We start from the raw sequence: 16,111 nt of genomic DNA, 5'->3' as shown, positions 1-16,111 counted from the left end.
TTTAAACCAAGGCTGATTTTGCAGAGGAGAGGTGAAATGGCATGGTTTTTGCAGCAGGTGGGTGTGTCTAGTCAGCAGGTGTGTTAATCAGGAGGACACAATGGCAAGCCTGTAGCTTTAAGCAGGAAAACCTTGAGATTGAGTGGCCAAGAGGCTTTGCTGGACACTGGCAAGTGCTTACGGCCACACCACTCTGGACCCGCCCGATCTCGTCCGATCTCGGAAGCCAAACAGGGTTGGGCCTGGTTAGTACCTGGATGGGAGACCGCTTGGGAATACCAGGTGCTGTAAGTTTTCCATCTTTTCCTCCCAACCAGCAGAGGGTGTTCTTCCAAAATCTGCTTCAAAGTTCACCTAAGGTTTTTTTTTTTTTTTTTTAATAAACAACTTTTGCCTCATGTAAAGTAATCAGGTAGCTTCAGAGCAATCAGAATCAAGGTGTCAATGCATAACCTTTAGCCTAATTACACCCACCTGTTACAATGAGCAGATGTTAGCAGTGTTTCTGTTCAGACTTTGTGTGTGTTTAAACCAAGGCTGATTTTGCAGAGGAGAGGTGAAATGGCATGGTTTTTGCAGCAGGTGGGTGTGTCTAGTCAGCAGGTGTGTTAATCAGGAGGACACAATGGCAAGCCTGTAGCTTTAAGCAGGAAAACCTTGAGATTGAGTGGCCAAGAGGCTTTGCTGGACACTGGCAAGTGCTTACGGCCACACCACTCTGGACCCGCCCGATCTCGTCCGATCTCGGAAGCCAAACAGGGTTGGGCCTGGTTAGTACCTGGATGGGAGACCGCTTGGGAATACCAGGTGCTGTAAGTTTTCCATCTCTTCCTCCCAACCAGCAGAGGGTGTTCTTCCAAAATCTGCTTCAAAGTTCACCTAAGGTTTTTTTCTTTTTTTTTTTTTTTTTTTTTAATAAACAACTTTTGCCTCATGTAAAGTAATCAGGTAGCTTCAGAGCAATCAGAATCAAGGTGTCAATGCATAACCTTTAGCCTAATTACACCCACCTGTTACAATGAGCAGATGTTAGCAGTGTTTCTGTTCAGACTTTGTGTGTGTTTAAACCAAGGCTGATTTTGCAGAGGAGAGGTGAAATGGCATGGTTTTTGCAGCAGGTGGGTGTGTCTAGTCAGCAGGTGTGTTAATCAGGAGGACACAATGGCAAGCCTGTAGCTTTAAGCAGGAAAACCTTGAGATTGAGTGGCCAAGAGGCTTTGCTGGACACTGGCAAGTGCTTACGGCCACACCACTCTGGACCCGCCCGATCTCGTCCGATCTCGGAAGCCAAACAGGGTTGGGCCTGGTTAGTACCTGGATGGGAGACCGCTTGGGAATACCAGGTGCTGTAAGTTTTCCATCTTTTCCTCCCAACCAGCAGAGGGTGTTCTTCCAAAATCTGCTTCAAAGTTCACCTAAGGTTTTTTTTTTTTTTTTTTTAATAAACAACTTTTGCCTCATGTAAAGTAATCAGGTAGCTTCAGAGCAATCAGAATCAAGGTGTCAATGCATAACCTTTAGCCTAATTACACCCACCTGTTACAATGAGCAGATGTTAGCAGTGTTTCTGTTCAGACTTTGTGTGTGTTTAAACCAAGGCTGATTTTGCAGAGGAGAGGTGAAATGGCATGGTTTTTGCAGCAGGTGGGTGTGTCTAGTCAGCAGGTGTGTTAATCAGGAGGACACAATGGCAAGCCTGTAGCTTTAAGCAGGAAAACCTTGAGATTGAGTGGCCAAGAGGCTTTGCTGGACACTGGCAAGTGCTTACGGCCACACCACTCTGGACCCGCCCGATCTCGTCCGATCTCGGAAGCCAAACAGGGTTGGGCCTGGTTAGTACCTGGATGGGAGACCGCTTGGGAATACCAGGTGCTGTAAGTTTTCCATCTTTTCCTCCCAACCAGCAGAGGGTGTTCTTCCAAAATCTGCTTCAAAGTTCACCTAAGGTTTTTTTTTTTTTTTTTTAATAAACAACTTTTGCCTCATGTAAAGTAATCAGGTAGCTTCAGAGCAATCAGAATCAAGGTGTCAATGCATAACCTTTAGCCTAATTACACCCACCTGTTACAATGAGCAGATGTTAGCAGTGTTTCTGTTCAGACTTTGTGTGTGTTTAAACCAAGGCTGATTTTGCAGAGGAGAGGTGAAATGGCATGGTTTTTGCAGCAGGTGGGTGTGTCTAGTCAGCAGGTGTGTTAATCAGGAGGACACAATGGCAAGCCTGTAGCTTTAAGCAGGAAAACCTTGAGATTGAGTGGCCAAGAGGCTTTGCTGGACACTGGCAAGTGCTTACGGCCACACCACTCTGGACCCGCCCGATCTCGTCCGATCTCGGAAGCCAAACAGGGTTGGGCCTGGTTAGTACCTGGATGGGAGACCGCTTGGGAATACCAGGTGCTGTAAGTTTTCCATCTTTTCCTCCCAACCAGCAGAGGGTGTTCTTCCAAAATCTGCTTCAAAGTTCACCTAAGGTTTTTTTTTTTTTTTTTTTAATAAACAACTTTTGCCTCATGTAAAGTAATCAGGTAGCTTCAGAGCAATCAGAATCAAGGTGTCAATGCATAACCTTTAGCCTAATTACACCCACCTGTTACAATGAGCAGATGTTAGCAGTGTTTCTGTTCAGACTTTGTGTGTGTTTAAACCAAGGCTGATTTTGCAGAGGAGAGGTGAAATGGCATGGTTTTTGCAGCAGGTGGGTGTGTCTAGTCAGCAGGTGTGTTAATCAGGAGGACACAATGGCAAGCCTGTAGCTTTAAGCAGGAAAACCTTGAGATTGAGTGGCCAAGAGGCTTTGCTGGACACTGGCAAGTGCTTACGGCCACACCACTCTGGACCCGCCCGATCTCGTCCGATCTCGGAAGCCAAACAGGGTTGGGCCTGGTTAGTACCTGGATGGGAGACCGCTTGGGAATACCAGGTGCTGTAAGTTTTCCATCTTTTCCTCCCAACCAGCAGAGGGTGTTCTTCCAAAATCTGCTTCAAAGTTCACCTAAGGTTTTTTTTTTTTTTTTTTTTAATAAACAACTTTTGCCTCATGTAAAGTAATCAGGTAGCTTCAGAGCAATCAGAATCAAGGTGTCAATGCATAACCTTTAGCCTAATTACACCCACCTGTTACAATGAGCAGATGTTAGCAGTGTTTCTGTTCAGACTTTGTGTGTGTTTAAACCAAGGCTGATTTTGCAGAGGAGAGGTGAAATGGCATGGTTTTTGCAGCAGGTGGGTGTGTCTAGTCAGCAGGTGTGTTAATCAGGAGGACACAATGGCAAGCCTGTAGCTTTAAGCAGGAAAACCTTGAGATTGAGTGGCCAAGAGGCTTTGCTGGACACTGGCAAGTGCTTACGGCCACACCACTCTGGACCCGCCCGATCTCGTCCGATCTCGGAAGCCAAACAGGGTTGGGCCTGGTTAGTACCTGGATGGGAGACCGCTTGGGAATACCAGGTGCTGTAAGTTTTCCATCTTTTCCTCCCAACCAGCAGAGGGTGTTCTTCCAAAATCTGCTTCAAAGTTCACCTAAGGTTTTTTTTTTTTTTTTTTTAATAAACAACTTTTGCCTCATGTAAAGTAATCAGGTAGCTTCAGAGCAATCAGAATCAAGGTGTCAATGCATAACCTTTAGCCTAATTACACCCACCTGTTACAATGAGCAGATGTTAGCAGTGTTTCTGTTCAGACTTTGTGTGTGTTTAAACCAAGGCTGATTTTGCAGAGGAGAGGTGAAATGGCATGGTTTTTGCAGCAGGTGGGTGTGTCTAGTCAGCAGGTGTGTTAATCAGGAGGACACAATGGCAAGCCTGTAGCTTTAAGCAGGAAAACCTTGAGATTGAGTGGCCAAGAGGCTTTGCTGGACACTGGCAAGTGCTTACGGCCACACCACTCTGGACCCGCCCGATCTCGTCCGATCTCGGAAGCCAAACAGGGTTGGGCCTGGTTAGTACCTGGATGGGAGACCGCTTGGGAATACCAGGTGCTGTAAGTTTTCCATCTTTTCCTCCCAACCAGCAGAGGGTGTTCTTCCAAAATCTGCTTCAAAGTTCACCTAAGGTTTTTTTTTTTTTTTTTTAATAAACAACTTTTGCCTCATGTAAAGTAATCAGGTAGCTTCAGAGCAATCAGAATCAAGGTGTCAATGCATAACCTTTAGCCTAATTACACCCACCTGTTACAATGAGCAGATGTTAGCAGTGTTTCTGTTCAGACTTTGTGTGTGTTTAAACCAAGGCTGATTTTGCAGAGGAGAGGTGAAATGGCATGGTTTTTGCAGCAGGTGGGTGTGTCTAGTCAGCAGGTGTGTTAATCAGGAGGACACAATGGCAAGCCTGTAGCTTTAAGCAGGAAAACCTTGAGATTGAGTGGCCAAGAGGCTTTGCTGGACACTGGCAAGTGCTTACGGCCACACCACTCTGGACCCGCCCGATCTCGTCCGATCTCGGAAGCCAAACAGGGTTGGGCCTGGTTAGTACCTGGATGGGAGACCGCTTGGGAATACCAGGTGCTGTAAGTTTTCCATCTCTTCCTCCCAACCAGCAGAGGGTGTTCTTCCAAAATCTGCTTCAAAGTTCACCTAAGGTTTTTTTCTTTTTTTTTTTTTTTTTTTTTAATAAACAACTTTTGCCTCATGTAAAGTAATCAGGTAGCTTCAGAGCAATCAGAATCAAGGTGTCAATGCATAACCTTTAGCCTAATTACACCCACCTGTTACAATGAGCAGATGTTAGCAGTGTTTCTGTTCAGACTTTGTGTGTGTTTAAACCAAGGCTGATTTTGCAGAGGAGAGGTGAAATGGCATGGTTTTTGCAGCAGGTGGGTGTGTCTAGTCAGCAGGTGTGTTAATCAGGAGGACACAATGGCAAGCCTGTAGCTTTAAGCAGGAAAACCTTGAGATTGAGTGGCCAAGAGGCTTTGCTGGACACTGGCAAGTGCTTACGGCCACACCACTCTGGACCCGCCCGATCTCGTCCGATCTCGGAAGCCAAACAGGGTTGGGCCTGGTTAGTACCTGGATGGGAGACCGCTTGGGAATACCAGGTGCTGTAAGTTTTCCATCTTTTCCTCCCAACCAGCAGAGGGTGTTCTTCCAAAATCTGCTTCAAAGTTCACCTAAGGTTTTTTTTTTTTTTTTTTTAATAAACAACTTTTGCCTCATGTAAAGTAATCAGGTAGCTTCAGAGCAATCAGAATCAAGGTGTCAATGCATAACCTTTAGCCTAATTACACCCACCTGTTACAATGAGCAGATGTTAGCAGTGTTTCTGTTCAGACTTTGTGTGTGTTTAAACCAAGGCTGATTTTGCAGAGGAGAGGTGAAATGGCATGGTTTTTGCAGCAGGTGGGTGTGTCTAGTCAGCAGGTGTGTTAATCAGGAGGACACAATGGCAAGCCTGTAGCTTTAAGCAGGAAAACCTTGAGATTGAGTGGCCAAGAGGCTTTGCTGGACACTGGCAAGTGCTTACGGCCACACCACTCTGGACCCGCCCGATCTCGTCCGATCTCGGAAGCCAAACAGGGTTGGGCCTGGTTAGTACCTGGATGGGAGACCGCTTGGGAATACCAGGTGCTGTAAGTTTTCCATCTTTTCCTCCCAACCAGCAGAGGGTGTTCTTCCAAAATCTGCTTCAAAGTTCACCTAAGGTTTTTTTTTTTTTTTTTTAATAAACAACTTTTGCCTCATGTAAAGTAATCAGGTAGCTTCAGAGCAATCAGAATCAAGGTGTCAATGCATAACCTTTAGCCTAATTACACCCACCTGTTACAATGAGCAGATGTTAGCAGTGTTTCTGTTCAGACTTTGTGTGTGTTTAAACCAAGGCTGATTTTGCAGAGGAGAGGTGAAATGGCATGGTTTTTGCAGCAGGTGGGTGTGTCTAGTCAGCAGGTGTGTTAATCAGGAGGACACAATGGCAAGCCTGTAGCTTTAAGCAGGAAAACCTTGAGATTGAGTGGCCAAGAGGCTTTGCTGGACACTGGCAAGTGCTTACGGCCACACCACTCTGGACCCGCCCGATCTCGTCCGATCTCGGAAGCCAAACAGGGTTGGGCCTGGTTAGTACCTGGATGGGAGACCGCTTGGGAATACCAGGTGCTGTAAGTTTTCCATCTTTTCCTCCCAACCAGCAGAGGGTGTTCTTCCAAAATCTGCTTCAAAGTTCACCTAAGGTTTTTTTTTTTTTTTTTTTAATAAACAACTTTTGCCTCATGTAAAGTAATCAGGTAGCTTCAGAGCAATCAGAATCAAGGTGTCAATGCATAACCTTTAGCCTAATTACACCCACCTGTTACAATGAGCAGATGTTAGCAGTGTTTCTGTTCAGACTTTGTGTGTGTTTAAACCAAGGCTGATTTTGCAGAGGAGAGGTGAAATGGCATGGTTTTTGCAGCAGGTGGGTGTGTCTAGTCAGCAGGTGTGTTAATCAGGAGGACACAATGGCAAGCCTGTAGCTTTAAGCAGGAAAACCTTGAGATTGAGTGGCCAAGAGGCTTTGCTGGACACTGGCAAGTGCTTACGGCCACACCACTCTGGACCCGCCCGATCTCGTCCGATCTCGGAAGCCAAACAGGGTTGGGCCTGGTTAGTACCTGGATGGGAGACCGCTTGGGAATACCAGGTGCTGTAAGTTTTCCATCTTTTCCTCCCAACCAGCAGAGGGTGTTCTTCCAAAATCTGCTTCAAAGTTCACCTAAGGTTTTTTTTTTTTTTTTTTTTAATAAACAACTTTTGCCTCATGTAAAGTAATCAGGTAGCTTCAGAGCAATCAGAATCAAGGTGTCAATGCATAACCTTTAGCCTAATTACACCCACCTGTTACAATGAGCAGATGTTAGCAGTGTTTCTGTTCAGACTTTGTGTGTGTTTAAACCAAGGCTGATTTTGCAGAGGAGAGGTGAAATGGCATGGTTTTTGCAGCAGGTGGGTGTGTCTAGTCAGCAGGTGTGTTAATCAGGAGGACACAATGGCAAGCCTGTAGCTTTAAGCAGGAAAACCTTGAGATTGAGTGGCCAAGAGGCTTTGCTGGACACTGGCAAGTGCTTACGGCCACACCACTCTGGACCCGCCCGATCTCGTCCGATCTCGGAAGCCAAACAGGGTTGGGCCTGGTTAGTACCTGGATGGGAGACCGCTTGGGAATACCAGGTGCTGTAAGTTTTCCATCTTTTCCTCCCAACCAGCAGAGGGTGTTCTTCCAAAATCTGCTTCAAAGTTCACCTAAGGTTTTTTTTTTTTTTTTTTTAATAAACAACTTTTGCCTCATGTAAAGTAATCAGGTAGCTTCAGAGCAATCAGAATCAAGGTGTCAATGCATAACCTTTAGCCTAATTACACCCACCTGTTACAATGAGCAGATGTTAGCAGTGTTTCTGTTCAGACTTTGTGTGTGTTTAAACCAAGGCTGATTTTGCAGAGGAGAGGTGAAATGGCATGGTTTTTGCAGCAGGTGGGTGTGTCTAGTCAGCAGGTGTGTTAATCAGGAGGACACAATGGCAAGCCTGTAGCTTTAAGCAGGAAAACCTTGAGATTGAGTGGCCAAGAGGCTTTGCTGGACACTGGCAAGTGCTTACGGCCACACCACTCTGGACCCGCCCGATCTCGTCCGATCTCGGAAGCCAAACAGGGTTGGGCCTGGTTAGTACCTGGATGGGAGACCGCTTGGGAATACCAGGTGCTGTAAGTTTTCCATCTTTTCCTCCCAACCAGCAGAGGGTGTTCTTCCAAAATCTGCTTCAAAGTTCACCTAAGGTTTTTTTTTTTTTTTTTTTAATAAACAACTTTTGCCTCATGTAAAGTAATCAGGTAGCTTCAGAGCAATCAGAATCAAGGTGTCAATGCATAACCTTTAGCCTAATTACACCCACCTGTTACAATGAGCAGATGTTAGCAGTGTTTCTGTTCAGACTTTGTGTGTGTTTAAACCAAGGCTGATTTTGCAGAGGAGAGGTGAAATGGCATGGTTTTTGCAGCAGGTGGGTGTGTCTAGTCAGCAGGTGTGTTAATCAGGAGGACACAATGGCAAGCCTGTAGCTTTAAGCAGGAAAACCTTGAGATTGAGTGGCCAAGAGGCTTTGCTGGACACTGGCAAGTGCTTACGGCCACACCACTCTGGACCCGCCCGATCTCGTCCGATCTCGGAAGCCAAACAGGGTTGGGCCTGGTTAGTACCTGGATGGGAGACCGCTTGGGAATACCAGGTGCTGTAAGTTTTCCATCTTTTCCTCCCAACCAGCAGAGGGTGTTCTTCCAAAATCTGCTTCAAAGTTCACCTAAGGTTTTTTTTTTTTTTTTTTTAATAAACAACTTTTGCCTCATGTAAAGTAATCAGGTAGCTTCAGAGCAATCAGAATCAAGGTGTCAATGCATAACCTTTAGCCTAATTACACCCACCTGTTACAATGAGCAGATGTTAGCAGTGTTTCTGTTCAGACTTTGTGTGTGTTTAAACCAAGGCTGATTTTGCAGAGGAGAGGTGAAATGGCATGGTTTTTGCAGCAGGTGGGTGTGTCTAGTCAGCAGGTGTGTTAATCAGGAGGACACAATGGCAAGCCTGTAGCTTTAAGCAGGAAAACCTTGAGATTGAGTGGCCAAGAGGCTTTGCTGGACACTGGCAAGTGCTTACGGCCACACCACTCTGGACCCGCCCGATCTCGTCCGATCTCGGAAGCCAAACAGGGTTGGGCCTGGTTAGTACCTGGATGGGAGACCGCTTGGGAATACCAGGTGCTGTAAGTTTTCCATCTTTTCCTCCCAACCAGCAGAGGGTGTTCTTCCAAAATCTGCTTCAAAGTTCACCTAAGGTTTTTTTTTTTTTTTTTTTAATAAACAACTTTTGCCTCATGTAAAGTAATCAGGTAGCTTCAGAGCAATCAGAATCAAGGTGTCAATGCATAACCTTTAGCCTAATTACACCCACCTGTTACAATGAGCAGATGTTAGCAGTGTTTCTGTTCAGACTTTGTGTGTGTTTAAACCAAGGCTGATTTTGCAGAGGAGAGGTGAAATGGCATGGTTTTTGCAGCAGGTGGGTGTGTCTAGTCAGCAGGTGTGTTAATCAGGAGGACACAATGGCAAGCCTGTAGCTTTAAGCAGGAAAACCTTGAGATTGAGTGGCCAAGAGGCTTTGCTGGACACTGGCAAGTGCTTACGGCCACACCACTCTGGACCCGCCCGATCTCGTCCGATCTCGGAAGCCAAACAGGGTTGGGCCTGGTTAGTACCTGGATGGGAGACCGCTTGGGAATACCAGGTGCTGTAAGTTTTCCATCTCTTCCTCCCAACCAGCAGAGGGTGTTCTTCCAAAATCTGCTTCAAAGTTCACCTAAGGTTTTTTTCTTTTTTTTTTTTTTTTTTTTTAATAAACAACTTTTGCCTCATGTAAAGTAATCAGGTAGCTTCAGAGCAATCAGAATCAAGGTGTCAATGCATAACCTTTAGCCTAATTACACCCACCTGTTACAATGAGCAGATGTTAGCAGTGTTTCTGTTCAGACTTTGTGTGTGTTTAAACCAAGGCTGATTTTGCAGAGGAGAGGTGAAATGGCATGGTTTTTGCAGCAGGTGGGTGTGTCTAGTCAGCAGGTGTGTTAATCAGGAGGACACAATGGCAAGCCTGTAGCTTTAAGCAGGAAAACCTTGAGATTGAGTGGCCAAGAGGCTTTGCTGGACACTGGCAAGTGCTTACGGCCACACCACTCTGGACCCGCCCGATCTCGTCCGATCTCGGAAGCCAAACAGGGTTGGGCCTGGTTAGTACCTGGATGGGAGACCGCTTGGGAATACCAGGTGCTGTAAGTTTTCCATCTTTTCCTCCCAACCAGCAGAGGGTGTTCTTCCAAAATCTGCTTCAAAGTTCACCTAAGGTTTTTTTTTTTTTTTTTTTTAATAAACAACTTTTGCCTCATGTAAAGTAATCAGGTAGCTTCAGAGCAATCAGAATCAAGGTGTCAATGCATAACCTTTAGCCTAATTACACCCACCTGTTACAATGAGCAGATGTTAGCAGTGTTTCTGTTCAGACTTTGTGTGTGTTTAAACCAAGGCTGATTTTGCAGAGGAGAGGTGAAATGGCATGGTTTTTGCAGCAGGTGGGTGTGTCTAGTCAGCAGGTGTGTTAATCAGGAGGACACAATGGCAAGCCTGTAGCTTTAAGCAGGAAAACCTTGAGATTGAGTGGCCAAGAGGCTTTGCTGGACACTGGCAAGTGCTTACGGCCACACCACTCTGGACCCGCCCGATCTCGTCCGATCTCGGAAGCCAAACAGGGTTGGGCCTGGTTAGTACCTGGATGGGAGACCGCTTGGGAATACCAGGTGCTGTAAGTTTTCCATCTTTTCCTCCCAACCAGCAGAGGGTGTTCTTCCAAAATCTGCTTCAAAGTTCACCTAAGGTTTTTTTTTTTTTTTTTTAATAAACAACTTTTGCCTCATGTAAAGTAATCAGGTAGCTTCAGAGCAATCAGAATCAAGGTGTCAATGCATAACCTTTAGCCTAATTACACCCACCTGTTACAATGAGCAGATGTTAGCAGTGTTTCTGTTCAGACTTTGTGTGTGTTTAAACCAAGGCTGATTTTGCAGAGGAGAGGTGAAATGGCATGGTTTTTGCAGCAGGTGGGTGTGTCTAGTCAGCAGGTGTGTTAATCAGGAGGACACAATGGCAAGCCTGTAGCTTTAAGCAGGAAAACCTTGAGATTGAGTGGCCAAGAGGCTTTGCTGGACACTGGCAAGTGCTTACGGCCACACCACTCTGGACCCGCCCGATCTCGTCCGATCTCGGAAGCCAAACAGGGTTGGGCCTGGTTAGTACCTGGATGGGAGACCGCTTGGGAATACCAGGTGCTGTAAGTTTTCCATCTTTTCCTCCCAACCAGCAGAGGGTGTTCTTCCAAAATCTGCTTCAAAGTTCACCTAAGGTTTTTTTTTTTTTTTTTTTAATAAACAACTTTTGCCTCATGTAAAGTAATCAGGTAGCTTCAGAGCAATCAGAATCAAGGTGTCAATGCATAACCTTTAGCCTAATTACACCCACCTGTTACAATGAGCAGATGTTAGCAGTGTTTCTGTTCAGACTTTGTGTGTGTTTAAACCAAGGCTGATTTTGCAGAGGAGAGGTGAAATGGCATGGTTTTTGCAGCAGGTGGGTGTGTCTAGTCAGCAGGTGTGTTAATCAGGAGGACACAATGGCAAGCCTGTAGCTTTAAGCAGGAAAACCTTGAGATTGAGTGGCCAAGAGGCTTTGCTGGACACTGGCAAGTGCTTACGGCCACACCACTCTGGACCCGCCCGATCTCGTCCGATCTCGGAAGCCAAACAGGGTTGGGCCTGGTTAGTACCTGGATGGGAGACCGCTTGGGAATACCAGGTGCTGTAAGTTTTCCATCTTTTCCTCCCAACCAGCAGAGGGTGTTCTTCCAAAATCTGCTTCAAAGTTCACCTAAGGTTTTTTTTTTTTTTTTTTTTAATAAACAACTTTTGCCTCATGTAAAGTAATCAGGTAGCTTCAGAGCAATCAGAATCAAGGTGTCAATGCATAACCTTTAGCCTAATTACACCCACCTGTTACAATGAGCAGATGTTAGCAGTGTTTCTGTTCAGACTTTGTGTGTGTTTAAACCAAGGCTGATTTTGCAGAGGAGAGGTGAAATGGCATGGTTTTTGCAGCAGGTGGGTGTGTCTAGTCAGCAGGTGTGTTAATCAGGAGGACACAATGGCAAGCCTGTAGCTTTAAGCAGGAAAACCTTGAGATTGAGTGGCCAAGAGGCTTTGCTGGACACTGGCAAGTGCTTACGGCCACACCACTCTGGACCCGCCCGATCTCGTCCGATCTCGGAAGCCAAACAGGGTTGGGCCTGGTTAGTACCTGGATGGGAGACCGCTTGGGAATACCAGGTGCTGTAAGTTTTCCATCTTTTCCTCCCAACCAGCAGAGGGTGTTCTTCCAAAATCTGCTTCAAAGTTCACCTAAGGTTTTTTTTTTTTTTTTTTTAATAAACAACTTTTGCCTCATGTAAAGTAATCAGGTAGCTTCAGAGCAATCAGAATCAAGGTGTCAATGCATAACCTTTAGCCTAATTACACCCACCTGTTACAATGAGCAGATGTTAGCAGTGTTTCTGTTCAGACTTTGTGTGTGTTTAAACCAAGGCTGATTTTGCAGAGGAGAGGTGAAATGGCATGGTTTTTGCAGCAGGTGGGTGTGTCTAGTCAGCAGGTGTGTTAATCAGGAGGACACAATGGCAAGCCTGTAGCTTTAAGCAGGAAAACCTTGAGATTGAGTGGCCAAGAGGCTTTGCTGGACACTGGCAAGTGCTTACGGCCACACCACTCTGGACCCGCCCGATCTCGTCCGATCTCGGAAGCCAAACAGGGTTGGGCCTGGTTAGTACCTGGATGGGAGACCGCTTGGGAATACCAGGTGCTGTAAGTTTTCCATCTTTTCCTCCCAACCAGCAGAGGGTGTTCTTCCAAAATCTGCTTCAAAGTTCACCTAAGGTTTTTTTTTTTTTTTTTTTAATAAACAACTTTTGCCTCATGTAAAGTAATCAGGTAGCTTCAGAGCAATCAGAATCAAGGTGTCAATGCATAACCTTTAGCCTAATTACACCCACCTGTTACAATGAGCAGATGTTAGCAGTGTTTCTGTTCAGACTTTGTGTGTGTTTAAACCAAGGCTGATTTTGCAGAGGAGAGGTGAAATGGCATGGTTTTTGCAGCAGGTGGGTGTGTCTAGTCAGCAGGTGTGTTAATCAGGAGGACACAATGGCAAGCCTGTAGCTTTAAGCAGGAAAACCTTGAGATTGAGTGGCCAAGAGGCTTTGCTGGACACTGGCAAGTGCTTACGGCCACACCACTCTGGACCCGCCCGATCTCGTCCGATCTCGGAAGCCAAACAGGGTTGGGCCTGGTTAGTACCTGGATGGGAGACCGCTTGGGAATACCAGGTGCTGTAAGTTTTCCATCTTTTCCTCCCAACCAGCAGAGGGTGTTCTTCCAAAATCTGCTTCAAAGTTCACCTAAGGTTTTTTTTTTTTTTTTTTAATAAACAACTTTTGCCTCATGTAAAGTAATCAGGTAGCTTCAGAGCAATCAGAATCAAGGTGTCAATGCATAACCTTTAGCCTAATTACACCCACCTGTTACAATGAGCAGATGTTAGCAGTGTTTCTGTTCAGACTTTGTGTGTGTTTAAACCAAGGCTGATTTTGCAGAGGAGAGGTGAAATGGCATGGTTTTTGCAGCAGGTGGGTGTGTCTAGTCAGCAGGTGTGTTAATCAGGAGGACACAATGGCAAGCCTGTAGCTTTAAGCAGGAAAACCTTGAGATTGAGTGGCCAAGAGGCTTTGCTGGACACTGGCAAGTGCTTACGGCCACACCACTCTGGACCCGCCCGATCTCGTCCGATCTCGGAAGCCAAACAGGGTTGGGCCTGGTTAGTACCTGGATGGGAGACCGCTTGGGAATACCAGGTGCTGTAAGTTTTCCATCTTTTCCTCCCAACCAGCAGAGGGTGTTCTTCCAAAATCTGCTTCAAAGTTCACCTAAGGTTTTTTTTTTTTTTTTTTTAATAAACAACTTTTGCCTCATGTAAAGTAATCAGGTAGCTTCAGAGCAATCAGAATCAAGGTGTCAATGCATAACCTTTAGCCTAATTACACCCACCTGTTACAATGAGCAGATGTTAGCAGTGTTTCTGTTCAGACTTTGTGTGTGTTTAAACCAAGGCTGATTTTGCAGAGGAGAGGTGAAATGGCATGGTTTTTGCAGCAGGTGGGTGTGTCTAGTCAGCAGGTGTGTTAATCAGGAGGACACAATGGCAAGCCTGTAGCTTTAAGCAGGAAAACCTTGAGATTGAGTGGCCAAGAGGCTTTGCTGGACACTGGCAAGTGCTTACGGCCACACCACTCTGGACCCGCCCGATCTCGTCCGATCTCGGAAGCCAAACAGGGTTGGGCCTGGTTAGTACCTGGATGGGAGACCGCTTGGGAATACCAGGTGCTGTAAGTTTTCCATCTTTTCCTCCCAACCAGCAGAGGGTGTTCTTCCAAAATCTGCTTCAAAGTTCACCTAAGGTTTTTTTTTTTTTTTTTTAATAAACAACTTTTGCCTCATGTAAAGTAATCAGGTAGCTTCAGAGCAATCAGAATCAAGGTGTCAATGCATAACCTTTAGCCTAATTACACCCACCTGTTACAATGAGCAGATGTTAGCAGTGTTTCTGTTCAGACTTTGTGTGTGTTTAAACCAAGGCTGATTTTGCAGAGGAGAGGTGAAATGGCATGGTTTTTGCAGCAGGTGGGTGTGTCTAGTCAGCAGGTGTGTTAATCAGGAGGACACAATGGCAAGCCTGTAGCTTTAAGCAGGAAAACCTTGAGATTGAGTGGCCAAGAGGCTTTGCTGGACACTGGCAAGTGCTTACGGCCACACCACTCTGGACCCGCCCGATCTCGTCCGATCTCGGAAGCCAAACAGGGTTGGGCCTGGTTAGTACCTGGATGGGAGACCGCTTGGGAATACCAGGTGCTGTAAGTTTTCCATCTTTTCCTCCCAACCAGCAGAGGGTGTTCTTCCAAAATCTGCTTCAAAGTTCACCTAAGGTTTTTTTTTTTTTTTTTTTAATAAACAACTTTTGCCTCATGTAAAGTAATCAGGTAGCTTCAGAGCAATCAGAATCAAGGTGTCAATGCATAACCTTTAGCCTAATTACACCCACCTGTTACAATGAGCAGATGTTAGCAGTGTTTCTGTTCAGACTTTGTGTGTGTTTAAACCAAGGCTGATTTTGCAGAGGAGAGGTGAAATGGCATGGTTTTTGCAGCAGGTGGGTGTGTCTAGTCAGCAGGTGTGTTAATCAGGAGGACACAATGGCAAGCCTGTAGCTTTAAGCAGGAAAACCTTGAGATTGAGTGGCCAAGAGGCTTTGCTGGACACTGGCAAGTGCTTACGGCCACACCACTCTGGACCCGCCCGATCTCGTCCGATCTCGGAAGCCAAACAGGGTTGGGCCTGGTTAGTACCTGGATGGGAGACCGCTTGGGAATACCAGGTGCTGTAAGTTTTCCATCTTTTCCTCCCAACCAGCAGAGGGTGTTCTTCCAAAATCTGCTTCAAAGTTCACCTAAGGTTTTTTTTTTTTTTTTTTTTAATAAACAACTTTTGCCTCATGTAAAGTAATCAGGTAGCTTCAGAGCAATCAGAATCAAGGTGTCAATGCATAACCTTTAGCCTAATTACACCCACCTGTTACAATGAGCAGATGTTAGCAGTGTTTCTGTTCAGACTTTGTGTGTGTTTAAACCAAGGCTGATTTTGCAGAGGAGAGGTGAAATGGCATGGTTTTTGCAGCAGGTGGGTGTGTCTAGTCAGCAGGTGTGTTAATCAGGAGGACACAATGGCAAGCCTGTAGCTTTAAGCAGGAAAACCTTGAGATTGAGTGGCCAAGAGGCTTTGCTGGACACTGGCAAGTGCTTACGGCCACACCACTCTGGACCCGCCCGATCTCGTCCGATCTCGGAAGCCAAACAGGGTTGGGCCTGGTTAGTACCTGGATGGGAGACCGCTTGGGAATACCAGGTGCTGTAAGTTTTCCATCTTTTCCTCCCAACCAGCAGAGGGTGTTCTTCCAAAATCTGCTTCAAAGTTCACCTAAGGTTTTTTTTTTTTTTTTTTTAATAAACAACTTTTGCCTCATGTAAAGTAATCAGGTAGCTTCAGAGCAATCAGAATCAAGGTGTCAATGCATAACCTTTAGCCTAATTACACCCACCTGTTACAATGAGCAGATGTTAGCAGTGTTTCTGTTCAGACTTTGTGTGTGTTTAAACCAAGGCTGATTTTGCAGAGGAGAGGTGAAATGGCATGGTTTTTGCAGCAGGTGGGTGTGTCTAGTCAGCAGGTGTGTTAATCAGGAGGACACAATGGCAAGCCTGTAGCTTTAAGCAGGAAAACCTTGAGATTGAGTGGCCAAGAGGCTTTGCTGGACACTGGCAAGTGCTTACGGCCACACCACCCTGAACACGCATGCGCGAGTGCAGGAGGGTGTGACGTTGGTGACTGGAGTGTTCGGAGGATTGGTGAGCTTTTCGGCGTGTGTTTGGTGTGTCTGCTTTGTGTTTGTTTC

General features: G+C 45.9%; 1 protein-coding gene and 30 non-coding genes across 31 annotated transcripts in view; all 31 read left to right on the top strand.

Moving 5' to 3' along the window:
- Positions 1-16,111, top strand: part of LOC144984559 (uncharacterized) — a 402,969-nt gene that overhangs the window by 283,754 nt on the left and 103,104 nt on the right. The window lies entirely within an intron of this gene.
- Positions 176-294, top strand: LOC144985403 (5S ribosomal RNA). Its single transcript, XR_013649232.1, has one exon. It is a non-coding gene; the product is annotated as a 5S ribosomal RNA (ribosomal RNA).
- Positions 701-819, top strand: LOC144985402 (5S ribosomal RNA). The gene has a single exon (XR_013649231.1). It is a non-coding gene; the product is annotated as a 5S ribosomal RNA (ribosomal RNA).
- On the top strand, positions 1,237-1,355 carry LOC144985401 (5S ribosomal RNA). Its single transcript, XR_013649230.1, has one exon. It is a non-coding gene; the product is annotated as a 5S ribosomal RNA (ribosomal RNA).
- Positions 1,763-1,881, top strand: LOC144985400 (5S ribosomal RNA). The gene has a single exon (XR_013649229.1). It is a non-coding gene; the product is annotated as a 5S ribosomal RNA (ribosomal RNA).
- On the top strand, positions 2,288-2,406 carry LOC144985399 (5S ribosomal RNA). Its single transcript, XR_013649228.1, has one exon. It is a non-coding gene; the product is annotated as a 5S ribosomal RNA (ribosomal RNA).
- On the top strand, positions 2,814-2,932 carry LOC144985398 (5S ribosomal RNA). Its single transcript, XR_013649227.1, has one exon. It is a non-coding gene; the product is annotated as a 5S ribosomal RNA (ribosomal RNA).
- Positions 3,341-3,459, top strand: LOC144985396 (5S ribosomal RNA). Its single transcript, XR_013649225.1, has one exon. It is a non-coding gene; the product is annotated as a 5S ribosomal RNA (ribosomal RNA).
- On the top strand, positions 3,867-3,985 carry LOC144985395 (5S ribosomal RNA). The gene has a single exon (XR_013649224.1). It is a non-coding gene; the product is annotated as a 5S ribosomal RNA (ribosomal RNA).
- On the top strand, positions 4,392-4,510 carry LOC144985394 (5S ribosomal RNA). The gene has a single exon (XR_013649223.1). It is a non-coding gene; the product is annotated as a 5S ribosomal RNA (ribosomal RNA).
- LOC144985393 (5S ribosomal RNA) lies at positions 4,928-5,046 on the top strand. The gene has a single exon (XR_013649222.1). It is a non-coding gene; the product is annotated as a 5S ribosomal RNA (ribosomal RNA).
- LOC144985392 (5S ribosomal RNA) lies at positions 5,454-5,572 on the top strand. Its single transcript, XR_013649221.1, has one exon. It is a non-coding gene; the product is annotated as a 5S ribosomal RNA (ribosomal RNA).
- On the top strand, positions 5,979-6,097 carry LOC144985391 (5S ribosomal RNA). Its single transcript, XR_013649220.1, has one exon. It is a non-coding gene; the product is annotated as a 5S ribosomal RNA (ribosomal RNA).
- LOC144985390 (5S ribosomal RNA) lies at positions 6,505-6,623 on the top strand. Its single transcript, XR_013649219.1, has one exon. It is a non-coding gene; the product is annotated as a 5S ribosomal RNA (ribosomal RNA).
- Positions 7,032-7,150, top strand: LOC144985389 (5S ribosomal RNA). Its single transcript, XR_013649218.1, has one exon. It is a non-coding gene; the product is annotated as a 5S ribosomal RNA (ribosomal RNA).
- LOC144985388 (5S ribosomal RNA) lies at positions 7,558-7,676 on the top strand. Its single transcript, XR_013649217.1, has one exon. It is a non-coding gene; the product is annotated as a 5S ribosomal RNA (ribosomal RNA).
- Positions 8,084-8,202, top strand: LOC144985387 (5S ribosomal RNA). The gene has a single exon (XR_013649216.1). It is a non-coding gene; the product is annotated as a 5S ribosomal RNA (ribosomal RNA).
- LOC144985385 (5S ribosomal RNA) lies at positions 8,610-8,728 on the top strand. The gene has a single exon (XR_013649214.1). It is a non-coding gene; the product is annotated as a 5S ribosomal RNA (ribosomal RNA).
- Positions 9,136-9,254, top strand: LOC144985384 (5S ribosomal RNA). Its single transcript, XR_013649213.1, has one exon. It is a non-coding gene; the product is annotated as a 5S ribosomal RNA (ribosomal RNA).
- On the top strand, positions 9,672-9,790 carry LOC144985383 (5S ribosomal RNA). The gene has a single exon (XR_013649212.1). It is a non-coding gene; the product is annotated as a 5S ribosomal RNA (ribosomal RNA).
- On the top strand, positions 10,199-10,317 carry LOC144985382 (5S ribosomal RNA). Its single transcript, XR_013649211.1, has one exon. It is a non-coding gene; the product is annotated as a 5S ribosomal RNA (ribosomal RNA).
- LOC144985381 (5S ribosomal RNA) lies at positions 10,724-10,842 on the top strand. The gene has a single exon (XR_013649210.1). It is a non-coding gene; the product is annotated as a 5S ribosomal RNA (ribosomal RNA).
- LOC144985379 (5S ribosomal RNA) lies at positions 11,250-11,368 on the top strand. Its single transcript, XR_013649208.1, has one exon. It is a non-coding gene; the product is annotated as a 5S ribosomal RNA (ribosomal RNA).
- On the top strand, positions 11,777-11,895 carry LOC144985378 (5S ribosomal RNA). The gene has a single exon (XR_013649207.1). It is a non-coding gene; the product is annotated as a 5S ribosomal RNA (ribosomal RNA).
- On the top strand, positions 12,303-12,421 carry LOC144985377 (5S ribosomal RNA). The gene has a single exon (XR_013649206.1). It is a non-coding gene; the product is annotated as a 5S ribosomal RNA (ribosomal RNA).
- Positions 12,829-12,947, top strand: LOC144985376 (5S ribosomal RNA). The gene has a single exon (XR_013649205.1). It is a non-coding gene; the product is annotated as a 5S ribosomal RNA (ribosomal RNA).
- Positions 13,354-13,472, top strand: LOC144985375 (5S ribosomal RNA). Its single transcript, XR_013649204.1, has one exon. It is a non-coding gene; the product is annotated as a 5S ribosomal RNA (ribosomal RNA).
- LOC144985373 (5S ribosomal RNA) lies at positions 13,880-13,998 on the top strand. Its single transcript, XR_013649202.1, has one exon. It is a non-coding gene; the product is annotated as a 5S ribosomal RNA (ribosomal RNA).
- On the top strand, positions 14,405-14,523 carry LOC144985372 (5S ribosomal RNA). The gene has a single exon (XR_013649201.1). It is a non-coding gene; the product is annotated as a 5S ribosomal RNA (ribosomal RNA).
- Positions 14,931-15,049, top strand: LOC144985371 (5S ribosomal RNA). The gene has a single exon (XR_013649200.1). It is a non-coding gene; the product is annotated as a 5S ribosomal RNA (ribosomal RNA).
- On the top strand, positions 15,458-15,576 carry LOC144985370 (5S ribosomal RNA). Its single transcript, XR_013649199.1, has one exon. It is a non-coding gene; the product is annotated as a 5S ribosomal RNA (ribosomal RNA).

Source organism: Oryzias latipes, chromosome 16 (assembly GCF_053564925.1).
Source record: "Oryzias latipes strain Hd-rR chromosome 16, Olatipes_Hd-rR_3.1".
In the NCBI taxonomy this organism is placed as follows: domain Eukaryota; kingdom Metazoa; phylum Chordata; class Actinopteri; order Beloniformes; family Adrianichthyidae; genus Oryzias; species Oryzias latipes.
The sequence above is the reverse complement of the archived record's forward strand: the minus strand, read 5'-3'. Positions and strand labels throughout refer to the sequence as shown.